Source organism: Mustela putorius, unplaced genomic scaffold (genome assembly GCF_011764305.1).
Source record: "Mustela putorius furo isolate JIRA1106 unplaced genomic scaffold, ASM1176430v1.1 tig00003991_pilon_pilon_pilon, whole genome shotgun sequence".
In the NCBI taxonomy this organism is placed as follows: domain Eukaryota; kingdom Metazoa; phylum Chordata; class Mammalia; order Carnivora; family Mustelidae; genus Mustela; species Mustela putorius.
The window spans coordinates 242,811-257,493 of record NW_025422130.1 but is presented as its reverse complement, the minus strand read 5'-3'; the positions used below and the strand labels follow the sequence as shown (position 1 = coordinate 257,493).

General features: G+C 47.6%; 1 non-coding gene across 1 annotated transcript; it reads left to right on the top strand.

Annotated features, from left to right (window-relative positions):
• The first annotated feature begins 4,336 nt into the window (after nt 1–4,336).
• Nucleotides 4,337–4,443, top strand: LOC123389685. The gene has a single exon (XR_006604314.1). It is a non-coding gene; the product is annotated as a U6 spliceosomal RNA (small nuclear RNA).
• Nucleotides 4,444–14,683: the final 10,240 nt, after the last annotated feature.

Here is a 14,683-nt window from a genome sequence, read left to right as displayed (position 1 = left end):
TGGGCAACAGTAAAATTGCCTTGCAAGAATGTGAAAGAATGAAAGTGCCCATAATAAAAATATTTGAGGTAAGTTGGACAATATTTAGAAAACTTAAAAATAAAAATAAAAATTTGGTCCATTCCTAGAAATACAACATGGAACTCAATGAATATTTTCACCAGGATATGCAAACAGATGATTATAGCTATTTCACTCATAACGGCAGATCAGTAGCGGTCTATTTGCACAATGTTACATTAAATAAGAGAATATTAACAAACTGGGAGGAGGGGCTAGGTTGTTATCATAAACAGATCTTCTATGGTGCTGATTATGTTCTATTTCTCAAAATCTTTAAGTTAAAAAAGTTTTCAAATTTATATCTAGATAGATAGATGATAGATAGACAGATATCCCAGAAGCTGCAATGCTAGGCTAAGACCAGGCTTTAAAGGGCTTTTCTATACTCTACTAAATACTTGAAACCATTCATTATATCATAGCTCAGTGTTCAAATCTCCATTTGTTTCCTCAGTTTACTAATATTTATCTTAAGGTGACCTGATCCAGACTTTTGATCACCTTTGTCTAAATATTTCTATTTTAACAAAGTCCTTTTTAACACTGAGAGACTAAAACTTAGAAAAATACTCTGATTGTTATCTCACTAGAGTGGAAAATATATAGTTACCCATTAACTAATGATATCCATGTCTACATTAGATCCATGACATTTTTAATTCTTGGGAGCTTTTGGATAAATGAAATTTTTAAGCTTCCTTTAAATGAAGCTTTAAGCCATCACCACATGAAAAAATTAAAGAACCAAATGAAAACAGGCCAAGTATTTACAGAGTAATAGAATGTGCAGTGGAAAGAGTACAATTCTGAAATCATAAAGCCTAAATTAGTGTGATGCATCTTTACTAGCCATGTAATCATAAACCAGTTATCTAAATGTGTTAGCCTCAGTTTTTTCACCCATGAAATGGTGATGATAATACTTATTATGCAGCGTTGTTGTGTGGATGTGATGAAGCATGGAGCATGAGAGTCTCCTATTCCATGCTAAAATGATAGCTATTTTTATACTTATAATAATTCTAGTAATAGTAATTAAATTGTTCAAAATGGTAATATTCATTTATATTGAGGCATTGTATTGGCTATTCATAGACACATTTACCAAAATAAATTTCATTTTACTTTACCCCCTCTGAGGATATATATTCCCTAATTCAATATGAATCTCATTATGAATAATAATTATCATAATAAATATGCTGATTTTTCTTCTATTTATTTTTAGGGAGGTATCCTTTACTGTTGAACATAAAGAAACTTAAGCAAGTCTGTCTTATTCAAAATTTGCATGCTGCTTTCTTATGAAACTAGATTATAGAGTTGTATGAAATAAATTCATGCAGTTAAGACATTGATGTTTGGAAAACTGGGTGGTCAGTTTAGTATTTCAAAAGAAGATTTTAAATTTAAACCTTAAAACTGAGCTCTTACAGCCTTATTTATAGACCATCCTTCATGCTTCATAAGTACTCCTCCATTGTAAACTAAGTAATAGTTTTTGTCACAGTGTATATAACGAAAATGGATTTTATATTCTATTATTTCAGAGTTAGTTGCAGTTTCTACTGCCTTACTTCCTTTTTTGAAAAATAGATTAATTCTACAAAAAGTTTTTTCCAGCTTTATTGAAAAAAAAACGACATAAAAAAACGACATATTATTTTGTAAATTTAAGAAATGATTTCTTATAACATTGCAAACTTTTAACATTGTGTAAATTTTGTACAATTTGATAAATTGGTATACATCTTTATTGCAATATAATCTACATAAAAATGTTAATACATCTACTATCTCGTATAGTTGCCACTGTTTTTCATGCATGTATCGTAAGGAATTTTAAGATCTACTCTCTTAGCAACTTTTATGTATATAGCACAATAGAGTTAAACTTCAGAGGTCTTGTGGGTTTTGTTCCAGACTGCCTCAATAAAGTGATTATCTCAATAAACTAAGTCAAATTATTATTTTTTTTGGTTTCCCAGTGCATATAAAAAATTATGTTTCCCAGTGCATATAAAAAATAAAAACTATACTGTACTGTTCAAAAGCATTATGTTTTTAAAGAAAAACAATGTATATACCTTAAGTAAACTAGTTCTGAGTTTTCAGTGGGTCATAATTGCTGATCACAGATCACCATAACAAATACAATAATAATGAAAAAACTTGAAATATTGCAAGAATTACCAACATGTGACAGAGAGACACAAAATGAACAAATGTTGTTAGAAAAATGGTGGCAGCAGGCCTCTTTTATACAAGATTGCTATAAACTTTCAACTTGTAAGAATGTGATATATGCAAAGTTTAATGAAGGGAAGCACAATTAAAAAAGTATGTATATTTTATTAACTATGATCATCATGCTGTACATTAGATCCCCAGAACTTTTTCATATTATAGTTGCAAGTTTGCACCCTTTGACCACCTTTCTCCACCCCAGGTTCACCCCTTGTCAACTCAACTCTAAGTTTCCATTAGTTTTCCTTTTCCTCAGATTCTGTATGTAAGGGATATCATAATACATAAATTAAAAAAATATATAAAATCTATGAAATATTTCACTTAGTATAATACCTTCAAGATCCATCCATGCTGTTGTAAATGGCAGTATTTCTTAATTTTTCATGGTTAAGTAGTATTCCATAGTATATATTTACCATACTTATTTTATTCATTCATCCATTAATGGATACTGGTTATTTCCATCTATTGCTTAGAGTTAATAATTTTATAAATAAACATAAGAGTGCAGATATGTCTTTGAACAGTGACTTCGTTTCCTTTAGATAGATACCTAGAAGTGGGATCACTGAATCATATGGTAATTTTACTTTTAATAATATGAATCATCTCCATACTGTTTTCCATACAAATTTATATCCCTATCACAGTGCATAAGTTCCCCATTTTCCCCAATATTTACCAAAATTTGTTAGTTTCAATTTTTTGGTAGTATATATTCTAATATCTTGCTGTGTTTTTCAAAGGTAAACAACAACAACAACAACAACAACAACATAAGGATTTGCCCTGAGATTTTTACGTTGAGCACTTTTTAATGCTCCTCTTGGTCATTTATATAACTTTTTTGAAAAAAAAAAGTCTATTGAGATCCTTTTGCTATTTTTTTAATTATATATTTTTTTCTATTTGTATCTGTTGGTTATTAACCTCTTTTCAGATATAAGATTTGGAAGTATTTTCTTACATTCTGTGGATTGTGTTTTCATTCTCTTTTTTTTTGGCAATGCAGAAACTTTAGTTTGATGTAATACCATTTATTTATTTTTGCTTTTTTCGCTTGTGTTTTTGGTCTAGTATCCAAAAAACTATTGGCAAGACCACTGTCAAGGAGAATTTTTCCTATGTTTTCCTTTAGGAAATTTAGTTTCATGCATCACCTTTAAGTCTTTAATCTATTTCAAGTTAAGACTTATGAGTGATATAAGGTTCCAGTTCCATACTGTTTATGTGACTATTCCGTTTTAAATATCATTTATTGAACAGACTATCTTTACCCATTACATATGTTGGCCCCTGTCAAATATTAGGTGACTGTATGAAAGGATTTATTTCTGGAATCTCAATTCTGTTCTACTTGTTTATTGGTCTGTTTTTATGCCAGTATACTTTCTTGTTTTGAGCATGAGGGCTTTGTAGTATAGTTTCAAATCAAGAAGTGTAATTTCCCTTCTTCATTCTTTCTCAGAACTGCTTTGATTATTTGTTGTCTTTTATGGTCTCATATAAATTTTAGGATTCTTTACTTCTGTAAAAGAATAATGTTGGTTTTTTTTAAGATTTTTAATTTATTTATTTGACAGAGAGAGATGACAAGCAGGCAGAGAGGCAGGCAGAGAGAGAAGAGGAAGCAGGCTTCCTACTGAGCAGAGAGCCTGATGCGGGGCTCGATCCCAGGACCCTGGGATCATGACCTTAGCCGAAGGCAGCGGCTTAACCCACTGAGCCACCCAGGCACCCCTAACATTGGATTTTTGATAGGAATTGGATTTACAGATGGTTTTCGGTAGTATGGACATTTTAACAATGTTAATTCTTACCATTCATAAATATGAGCTATGTTTCCATTTGTGTCTCCTTCAATTTCTTTATCAATGTCATAGTTTATGGAGTACAGATCTTTCATCTTCTTAGTTAAATCTATTCCTAAGTATTTTATTATTTTTGATGCTATTGTGAATTAGATTGTTTTCTTTATTTTTTCAGATAGTTCATCATTAGAGTGTTAAAATGCTCCTGTCTTGTGCTTACTTTGGCAGCACATATACTAAAATCGGAATGATGCAGAGAAGATTAGCGTGATCACTGAACAAGGATGACATGAAAAACTGGGAAGCATTCCATATTAAAAAAAAAATGAAACAAAACAAAATTCTTGTCTTTTATATATTGATCTTGTATTTGGCAGCTTTACTAAATTTGTTTATTCAAATTTTTTTGTGAAGTTTTTAGGATTTTTAACATGTAAGTTCATGTTATCCAAAAAAAGAAAATTTTACTTCTTCCTTTTTTTTTTTGGAGTCTCTTATTTCTTTGTGTTCCTTGTTTCTCTGGCTAGGACATCCAGTACTATGTCAAATGAGAGTAGTGGAAGTGGACACACTTGTCTTTCTTCTGATCTTTAAGGAGAAAACTTTCAAACGTTTTTGATTGAATATGAGATTAGCTCTGGGCTTGCAATATGTGTTTTTTCTTTAATGGATTTTTTAAATTATTTTAAAAATTTTTTTTATAAACATATAATGTGTTTTTCTCCCTAGGGGTACAGGTCTGTGAGTCACCAGGTTCACATTTTTCACAGCACTCACCATCACTCACCATAGCACCTGCCCTCCCCAATGTCCATACCCCCACCATCCTCTCCCAACACACCTCCCCCCAGCAACCCTTAGTCTATTTTGTGAGATTCAGTCTTTTATGGTTTGTCTTCCTACCAATCCCATCTTCTTTTATTTTTCTTTTCATACGCCCGAAACAGCCAAGCATAATACCCTCTAGTTCCATCCACGTCATCACAAATAGCAGGATTTCATTTCTTTTGATGGCTGCATAGCATTCCATTGTACATATATACCACATCTTATTTATTGATTCATCTGTTGAAGGACATTTAGGTTCTTTCCATAGTTTAAGTATTGTGGACATTGCTGCTATAAACATTTGGGTGCATGTGCCCCTTCAGAATGCCACGTTTGTATCTGTAGGGTATATACCCAGTACTACAAGCACTGGGTCATAGGGTAGTTCTATTTTCAGCTTTTTGAGGCACGTCCACGCTGTTTTCCAGAGTGGTTGCACCAGCTTGCATTCCCACGTACAGTGTAGGAGGGTTGCCCTTTCTCCACATCCTCGCCAGCATCTGTCATTGACTGACTTGTTCATTTAAGCCATTCTGAACGGTGTGAGGTGATCTCTCATTCTGGTTTTGATTTGTATTTCCCTGATGCCGAGTGATGTGGAGCATTTTTTCATGTGTCTGTTGGCCATTTGGATGTATTCTTTGCAGAAATGTCTGTTCATGTCCTCTGCCCATTTCTTCATTGGATTATTTGTTCTTAGGGTGTTGAGTTTGATACGCTCTTTATAGATTTTGGATACTGGCCCTTTATCTGGTATGTCATTTGCAAATATCTTCTCCCAGATAACTTCTGACAGTCATCTTTTAACTTTGTTAACTGTTTCCTTTGCAGTGCAAAAGCTTTTTGATCTGATGAAATCCCAATAGTTCATTCTTGCCCTTGTTTCCCTTGCCTTTGGCGATGTTCCTAGGAAGAAGTTGCTGCTGCTGAGGTCAAAGAGGTTGCTACCTGTTCTCTCCTCAAGGACTATGATGGATTCCTTTCTCAAATTATGCTTCTTCATCCATTTCCAGACTATTTTAATGTATGGAGTAAGGAAATGGTCCAATTTCATTTTTCTGCTTGTGGCTGTTCAATTTTCCAAACCCCAAGGCCAACGGCTCCTTCTCTACACCAGCGGCGGCGTGCTGTGCCTTCCCCAGACTTGTTCCTGGGGAGCGTAGTGACAGACGTGTGCAACCATGCTTCTCTCTCAGGCAGAGGGGAAGCTAGGGCAAAGAGTATTTCGCTCCATGCGGGTATCTTCCACAGTGCGACGGAAACAAACTCAGGCAAGCAGCAGCATCCCCAAACCCAACCCTGGTTTCCCAACGAATGCTGTGCTTTCCCAGGGGAGAAGCACAGGGAAAGAGGATTTTGCTCCACGTGGGTTTATTACACCGTGCTGTGGAGACTAGGGAAGAGCCCCGGGAGAGCTGGTGCCTCCTGGGCCTTGCTTTCCCGGGCTCCAAGTTCGCGCCCGGGGTTCACCTTGCTAAGCCGAACTAAGCAGACACAGTCACAAGCCTGCAGCAGCCTCCGTGGCCTAGCATGGCACTCTATGCCTATTACCATCTCCTGGCGTAGGTAAGGCTTTGCCTTTTGCTCCGGCGCTCAGGCAGAAACGGGGTCTAGGCTAGTGCTTTCACCAGAATAGAGAGGAGGCGAAAGGATCCCTGCACACGACCCGGGAACTGGTATGGGGAACAGTGGGGGACTGTCTCCACTCCTGCCCCGGCGCACCCCCTGCCACCCACAAAGTTGCTACATCTTGGTGGAGGATGGCATCTGACTACCCGTTTCTCCATGGGGTTGTTTCTGCGAATACCGGGTATAGAACTGGTGGCACGCCAAAGTCTGCCCTTGGGACAGGTGGCCAAGGAGATGCTGTTCCCTTGGGACCAGAGGCACAGGACAGGCCTGCCGTCTGCCAAGACTCCTTCATCAGAATGGAGCACGCGCCCCTGCCCTAGTCGTCCCCTCATGTCTCCTTAGCAGGCAGGCTTCCATCTCTCCGCACAGGGAGCGGGTGACACTTGTCTTGCACCGGCCTGCTGTGTGTGCCACGGCAGGTTATCCTGCTTCCCGAGCGTTTCCCGACTCCAAGGCCAAGGGCTCCTTCTCTTCCCCCGGGGCGGCGTGGTGTGCCTTCCCCACACCAGCTCCTGGGGAGCGCGGTGACAGACGTGTGCAACCATGCTTCTCTCTCAGGCAGAGGAGATGCTAGGGCAAAGAGGATTTCGCTCCATGCGGGTATCATCCACCGTGCTGCGGAGACTCGCTCAGGCAAGCAGCAGCAGCATCCCCAAACCCAACTCTGATTTCCCAACCATTGCTGTGCTTCCCAGGGGAGATGCCCAGGCAAAAGAGGCTTTCGCTGTATGCGGGTTTCTCCCAACGCGAGACAGGGCTCAAGCACGCAGTAGCAGCCCGCACATTTCTCAGCCAATGCTGTGCTTTTGAAGAGGCTTTGGTTTGTAGTGAACAGCACTTCGCCGCTGCTTCCTCAGCAAGGCTTCAGTCACGTCAGGGAAGAAGAGCTGCGGGAGAGCTGGTGCCTCTTGGGCCTTGCGTTCCCGGGCTCCATGTTCGCATCCTGGGTTCACACTGCCAGGCCCAACTAAGCAGACACAGTCACAACCGTGCAGTAGCGCGCTTAGCCTAGGATGGCACTCTATGCACACTACCATCTCCCGTGTAGGCATCGCTTGGCCTTTCACTCTGGGGCTCAGGCGGACTCGTGGACTAGGCCAGTGCTTTCCCCAAAGGAAAGGGGAAGTGACAGGATCCCTGCACACCGCCCGTGCACTGAATAGGGAGCTTTGGGGGACTATCCCCACTCCTACCCCTTAAACTGCGTGCCTCCTTCAAGCTTATACATCCTGGAGGAAGACAGGATCTGATGGCCAGGTCTTTCTGGGAGTTGTTTCTCGAGTTCAGGGTAGGCACCTGGTGGCAGGCCCATGGCTCCACCATGGACAGGTGGCCAAGGAGCTGCTGTCTCCTTGGGCCCAATGGCTCAGGACAGGCATGCTTTCTACCCAGACTCCGTACTCAGAGTGGAGCCCTTTCCCCTGCCCTAATCTTCCCCTCGTGTCTCCTTAGCAGCCAGGCTTTCGTCGCTCTACAGTGACAGACGTGTCCCTTTCCTTAAGGCTCTTTTCACAGGCGCCACCGCGCTTCTCTCCCAGGCACAGGGGATGCCCAGGCAAAGAGGATTTCGCTCCATGCGAGTTTATTACACCGTGCTGTGGAGACTAGCTCCGGCAAGCAGCAGGCAGCATCCCACTAACCAGACTCTGATTTCCCAAAGACTGCTGTGCTTTCCCAGAGGGGATGCCACGGCAAAGAGGCTTTAGCCCTATGTGCGTTTCTCCCATCGTGCTGCCAATACTAGGCTAAGGCAAGCAACAAAAGAAGCCCACAGAACCGACTCTGATTTCCCAGCGACTGCTATGCTTTCACAGAGGTTTTCAGCTTGGCGGGAAACGCACTTCGCTGCTGCTTCCTCAGCAAGGCTTTGGTCATTCCCTCTGTCGCGGCAGGGAAGAAGAGCCACGGGAGAGCTGGTGCCTCTTGGGCCTTGCTTTCCAGGGCTCCAAGTTCGCGCCCGGGGTTCACCTTGCTAAGCCGAACTAAGCAGACACAGTCACAAGCCTGCAGCAGCCTGCGTGGCCTAGCATGGCACTCTATGCCTATTACCATCTCCTGGCGTAGGTAAGGCTTTGCCTTTTGCTCTGGCGCTCAGGCGGACTCGGGGTCTAGGCCAGTGCCTTCCCCACAGGAGAGAGGAGGCGACAGGATCCCTGCAATCCGCCCGGGCACTGTGATGGAGAACTGTGGGGGACTGTCTCCACTCCTACCCAGGCACACCCCCTGCCACCCACCATGCTGCAACATCTTGGTGGAAGGTGGCATCTGACTGTCCGTTTCTCCATAGGGTTGTTTCTGCGAGTTCCGGGTATGGAACCTGGTGGCAAGCCAAAGTCTACCCTTGGCACAGGTGGCCAAGGAGATGCTTTCCCTTTGGGACCAGAGGAACAGGACAGGCCTGTATTCTGCCCATACTCCTTCCTCAGAGTGGAGCACGCCCCTGCCCTAGTCGTCCCCTCATGTATCCTTAGCAGGCAGGCTTCCATCTCTCCGCACAGGGAGCGGGTGACACTTGTCTTGCCACCGGCCTGCTGTGCGTGCCACAGCAGGCTATCCTGCTTCCCGAGTGTTTCCCGAACACAGGGCAAGGGCTCCTTCATTTCCCCGGGGGCGGCGTGCTGTGCCTTCCCCACAATTGCTCCTGGGGAGCGCGGTGACAGACGTGTGCAACCATGCTTCTCTCTCAGGCAGAGGAGATGCTAGGGCAAAGAGGATTTCTCTCCACGCGGGTATCATCCACCGTGCTGCGGAGACTAGCTCAGGCAAGCAGCAGCAGCATCCCCAAACCCAACTCTGGTTTCCCAACCATTGCTATGCTTTCCCAGGGGAGATGCCCAGGCAAAGAAGCTTTCACTGAATGAGGGTTTCTCCCACCATGAGACTGGGCTCAGGCAAGCAGCAGCATCCCGCAGAACATTTCTCAGCGAATGCTGTGCTTTCGAAGAGGCTTTGGTTTGCAGTGAACAGCACTTCGCGGCTGCTTCCTCAGCAAGACTTCAGTCGCATCAGGGAAGAAGAGCTTCGGGAGACCTTGTGCCTCTTGACCCTTGCATTCCCGGGCTCCATGTTCGCGTCCTGTGATGGCCAGGTCTTCCTGGGAGTTGATTCTCAAGTTCAGGGTAGGCGCCTGGTGGCAAGCCCATGGCTCCACCACGGACAGGTGGCCAAGGAGCTGCTGTCTCCTTGGGCACAAAGGCTCATGACGGGCATGTTTTCTGCCCAGACTCCTTCTTCAGAGTGGAGCCCTTTCCCCTGCCCTAATCTTCCCGTCGTGTTGTCTTAGCAGCCAGGCTTCCGTCGTTCTGCAGTGACAGACGTGTCCCTTTCCTTAAGGCTCTTTCCACAGGCACCACCGCGCTTCTCTCTCAGGCACAGGGGATGCCCAGGCAAAGAGGATTTCGCTCCATGCGGGTATCATCCACCGTGCTGCGCAGACTCGCTCAGGCAAGCAGCAGGCAGCATCCCACTGACCAGACTATGATTTCCCAAAGAATGCTGTGCTTTCCCAGAGGGATGCCAGGGCAATGAGGCTTTCGCTCTTTGCTGGTTTCTCCCATCTGCTGCGAGTACTAGGCTAAGGCAAGCAACAAAAGCAGCCCACAGAACCGACTCTGATTTCCCAGCGACAGCTATGCTTTCACAGAGGTTTTCAGCTTGGCGCGAACCGCACTTGGCTGCTGCTTCCTCAGCAAGGCTTTGGTCATTCGCTCTGTCGCGGCAGGGAAGAAGAGCCGCGGGAGAGCTGTTGCCTCTTGGGCCTTGATTTCCCGGGCTGCAAGTTCGGGCCCGGGGATCACCTTGCTAAGCCAAACTAAGCAGACACAGACACAGCCCTGCAGCAGCCTGTGTTGCCTAGCATGGCACTCTATGCCTATTACCATCTCCTGGCATAGGTAAGGCTTTGCCTTTTGCTCTGGCGCTCAGGCGGACTCGGGGTCTAGGCCAGTGCCTTCACCACAGGAGAGAGGAGGCGACAGGATCCCTTCAATCCGCTCGGGCACTGTGATGGGGAACTGTGGGGGACTGTCTCCACTCCTGCCCCGGCACAACCCCTGCTACCCACAATGCTGCCACATCTTGGTCGAAGGTGGCATCTGACTGCCCGTTTCTCCATGGGGTTGTTTCTGTGTGTTCCGGGTTTGGAACCTGGTGGCAAGCCCAAGTCTGCCCGTGGCACAGGTGGCCAAGGAGATGCTTTCCCCTTGGGACCAGAGGCACAGGACAGGCCTGTCTTCTGCCCAGACTCCTTCCTCAGAGTGGAGCACGCGCCCCTGCCCTAGTCGTCCCCTCATGTCTCCTTAGCAGGCAGGCTTCCATCTCTCCGCACAGGGAGCGGGTGACACTTGTCTTGCACCGGCCTGCTGTGTGTGCCACGGCAGGTTATCCTGCTTCCCGAGCGTTTCCCGACTCCAAGGCCAAGGGCTCCTTCTCTTTCGCCGGGGCGGCGTGGTGTGCCTTCCCCACACGAGCTCCTGGGGAGCGCGGTGACAGACGTGTGCAACCATGCTTCTCTCTCAGGCAGAGGAGATGCTAGGGCAAAGAGGATTTCGCTCCATGCGGGTATCATCCACCGTGCTGCGGAGACTCGCTCAGGCAAGCAGCAGCAGCAGCATCCCAAACCCAACTCTGATTTCCCAACCATTGCTGTGCTTTCCCAGGGGAGATGCCCAGGCAAAAGAGGCTTTCGCTGTATGCGGGTTTCTCCCAACGCGAGACAGGGCTCAAGCACGCAGTAGCAGCCCGCACATTTCTCAGCGAATGCTGTGCTTTTGAAGAGGCTTTGGTTTGTAGTGAACAGCACTTCGCCGCTGCTTCCTCAGCAAGGCTTCAGTCACGTCAGGGAAGAAGAGCTGCGGGAGAGCTGGTGCCTCTTGGGCCTTGCGTTCCCGGGCTCCATGTTCGCGTCCTGGGTTCACCCTGCCAGGCCCAACTAAGCAGACACAGTCACAACCGTGCAGTAGCGCGCTTAGCCTAGGATGGCACTCTATGCACACTACCATCTCCCGTGTAGGCATCGCTTGGCCTTTCACTCTGGGGCTCAGGCGGACTCGTGGACTAGGCCAGTGCTTTCCCCAAAGGAAAGGGGAAGTGACAGGATCCCTGCACACCGCCCGTGCACTGAATAGGGAGCTTTGGGGGACTATCCCAACTCCTACCTCTTAAATTCCATGCCTCCTTCAAGCGTATACATCCTGGAGGAAGACAGGATCTGATGGCCAGGTCTTTCTGGGAGTTGTTTCTCGAGTTCAGGGTAGGCACCTGGTGGCAGGCCCATGGCTCCACCACGGAGAGGTGGCCAAGGAGCTGCTGTCTCCTTGGGCCTAATGGCTCAGGACAGGCATGCTTTCTACCCAGACTCCTTACTCAGAGTGGAGCCCTTTCCCCTGCCCTAATCTTCCCCTCGTGTCTCCTTAGCAGCCAGGCTTGCGTCGCTCTACAGTGACAGACGTGTCCCTTTCCTTAAGGCTCTTTACACAGGCGCCACCGCGCTTCTCTCTCAGGCACAGGGGATGCACATGCAAAGAGGATTTCGCTCCATGCGAGTTTATTACACCGTGCTTTGTAGACTAGCTCCGGCAAGCAGCAGGCAGCATCCCACTGACCAGACTCTGATTTTCCAAAGAATGCTGTGCTTTCCCAGAGGGGATGCCACGGCAAAGAGGCTTTAGCCCTATGTGCGTTTCTCCCTACGTGCTGCAAACTAAGCTAAGGCAAGCAACAAAAGCTTCCCACAGAAACGACTCTGGTTTCCCAGCGACTGCTACGCCTTCACAGAGGTTTTCAGCTTGGCGCGAACCGCACTTCGCTGCTGCTTCCTTAGCAAGGCATGGGTCATTCGCTCTGTCGCGGCAACGAAGAAGAGCCACGGGAGAGCTGGTGCCTCTTGGGCCTTACTTTCCAGGGCTCCAAGTTCGCCCCCGGGGTTCAACTTGCAAAGCTGAACTAAGCAGACACAGTCACAACCCTGCAGCAGCCTGCGTGGCCTAGCATGGCCCTCTATGCCTATTACCATCTCCTGGCAAAGGTAAGGCTTTCCCTTTTGCTCTGGCGCTCAGGCGGACTCGGGGTCTAGGCCAGTGCCTTCACCACAGGAGAGAGGAGGCGACAGGATCCCTGCAAACCGCCCGGGCACTGTGATGGGGAACTGTGGGGGACTGTCTCCACTCCTGCCCAGGCACACCCCCTGCCACCCACCATGCTGCAACATCTTGGTGGAAGGTGGCATCTGACTGCCCGTTTCTCCATAGGGTTGTTTCTGCGAGTTCCGGATATGGAACCTGGTGGCAAGCCCAAGTCTACCCTTGGCACAGGTGGCCAAGGAGATGCTTTCCCTTTGGGACCAGAGGCACAGGACAGGCCTGTCTTCTGCCCATACTCCTTCCTCAGAGTGGAGCACACGCCCCTGCCCTAGTCGTCCCCTCATGTATCCTTAGCAGGCAGGCTTCCATCTCTCCGCACAGGGAGCGGGTGACACTTGTCTTGCCACCGGCCTGCTGTGCGTGCCACGGCAGGTTATCCTGCTTCCCGAGCGTATCCCGAATCCAGGGCAAAGGCTCCTTCTTTTCCCAGGGGGCAGCGTGCTGTGCCTTCCCCACACTTGCTCCTGGGGAGCGCGGTGACAGACGTGTGCAACCATGCTTCTCTCTCAGGCAGAGGAGATGCTAGCCCAAAGAGGATTTCTCTCCACGTGGGTATCATCCACCGTGCTGCGGAGACTCGCTCAGGCAAGCAGCAGCAGCATCCCCAAACCCAACTCTGGTTTCCCAACCAATGCTGTGCTTTCCCAGTGGAGATGCCCAGGCAAAGAGGCTTTCGCTGTATGAGGGTTTCTCCCACAATGAGACTGGGCTCAGGCCAGCAGCAGCATCTCACAGAACATTTCTCAGCGAATGCTGTGCTTTCGAAGAAGCTTTGGTTTGCAGTGAACAGCACTTTGCGGCTGCTTCCTCAGCAAGGCTCAGTCGCATCAGGAAAGAAGAGCTTCGGGAGACCTTGTGCCTCTTGGGCCTTGCATTCCCGGGCTCCATGTTCGCGTCATGTGATGGCCAGGTCTTCCTGGGAGTTGTTTCTCAAGTTCAGGGTAGGCGCCTGGTGGCAAGCCCATGGCTCCACCACGGAGAAGTGGCCAAGGAGCTGCTGTCTACTTGGGCCCAAAGGCTCAGGACGGGCATGTTTTCTGCCCAGACTCCTTCTTCAGAGTGGAGCCCTTTCCCCTGCCCTAATCTTCCCCTCGTGTTGCCTTAGCAGCCAGGCTTCCGTCGTTCTGCAGGGACAGACGTGTCCCTTTCCTTAAGGCTCTTTCCACAGGCGTCACCGCGCCTCTCTCTCAGGCACAGGGGATGCCCAGGCAAAGAGGATTTCGCTCCATGCGGGTTTATTACACCGTGCTGCGGAGACTAGCTCCGGCAAGCAGCAGGCAGCATCCCACTGACCAGACTCTGATTTCTCAAAGAATGCTGTGCTTTCCCAAAGGGGATGCTCCGGCAATGAGGCTTTCGCTCTTTGCTGGTTTCTCCAATCTGCTGCGAGTACTAGGCAAAGGCAAGCAACAAAAGCAGCCCACAGAATCGACTCTGATTTCCCAGCGACAGCTATGCTTTCACAGAGGTTTTCAGCTTGGCGCGAACCGCACTTCGCTGCTGCTTCCTCAGCAAGGCTTTGGTCATTCGCTCTGTCGCGGCAGGGAAGAAGAGCCGCGGGAGAGCTGGTGCCTCTTGGGCCTTGCTTTCCAGGGCTCCAAGTTCGCGCCCGGGGTTCACCATGCTAAGCCGAACTAAGCAGACACAGTCACAACCCTGCACCAGCGTGCGTGGCCTAGCATGGCACTCTATGCCTATTACCATCTCCTGGCATAGGTAAGGCTTTGCCTTTTGCCCTGGCGCTCAGGCGGACTCGGGGTCTAGGCCACTGCCTTCACCACAGGAGAGATGAGGCGACAGCATCCCTGCACAGGGCCCCGGGCACTCCGGATGGGGAACTGTGGGGTACTGGCTCCACTCCTTCCCCGGCACACCCCCTGCCACCCATAATGCTGCCACATCTTGGTGGAAGGTGGCATCTGACTGCCCGTTTCTCCATGGGGTTGTTTCTGCGAGTTC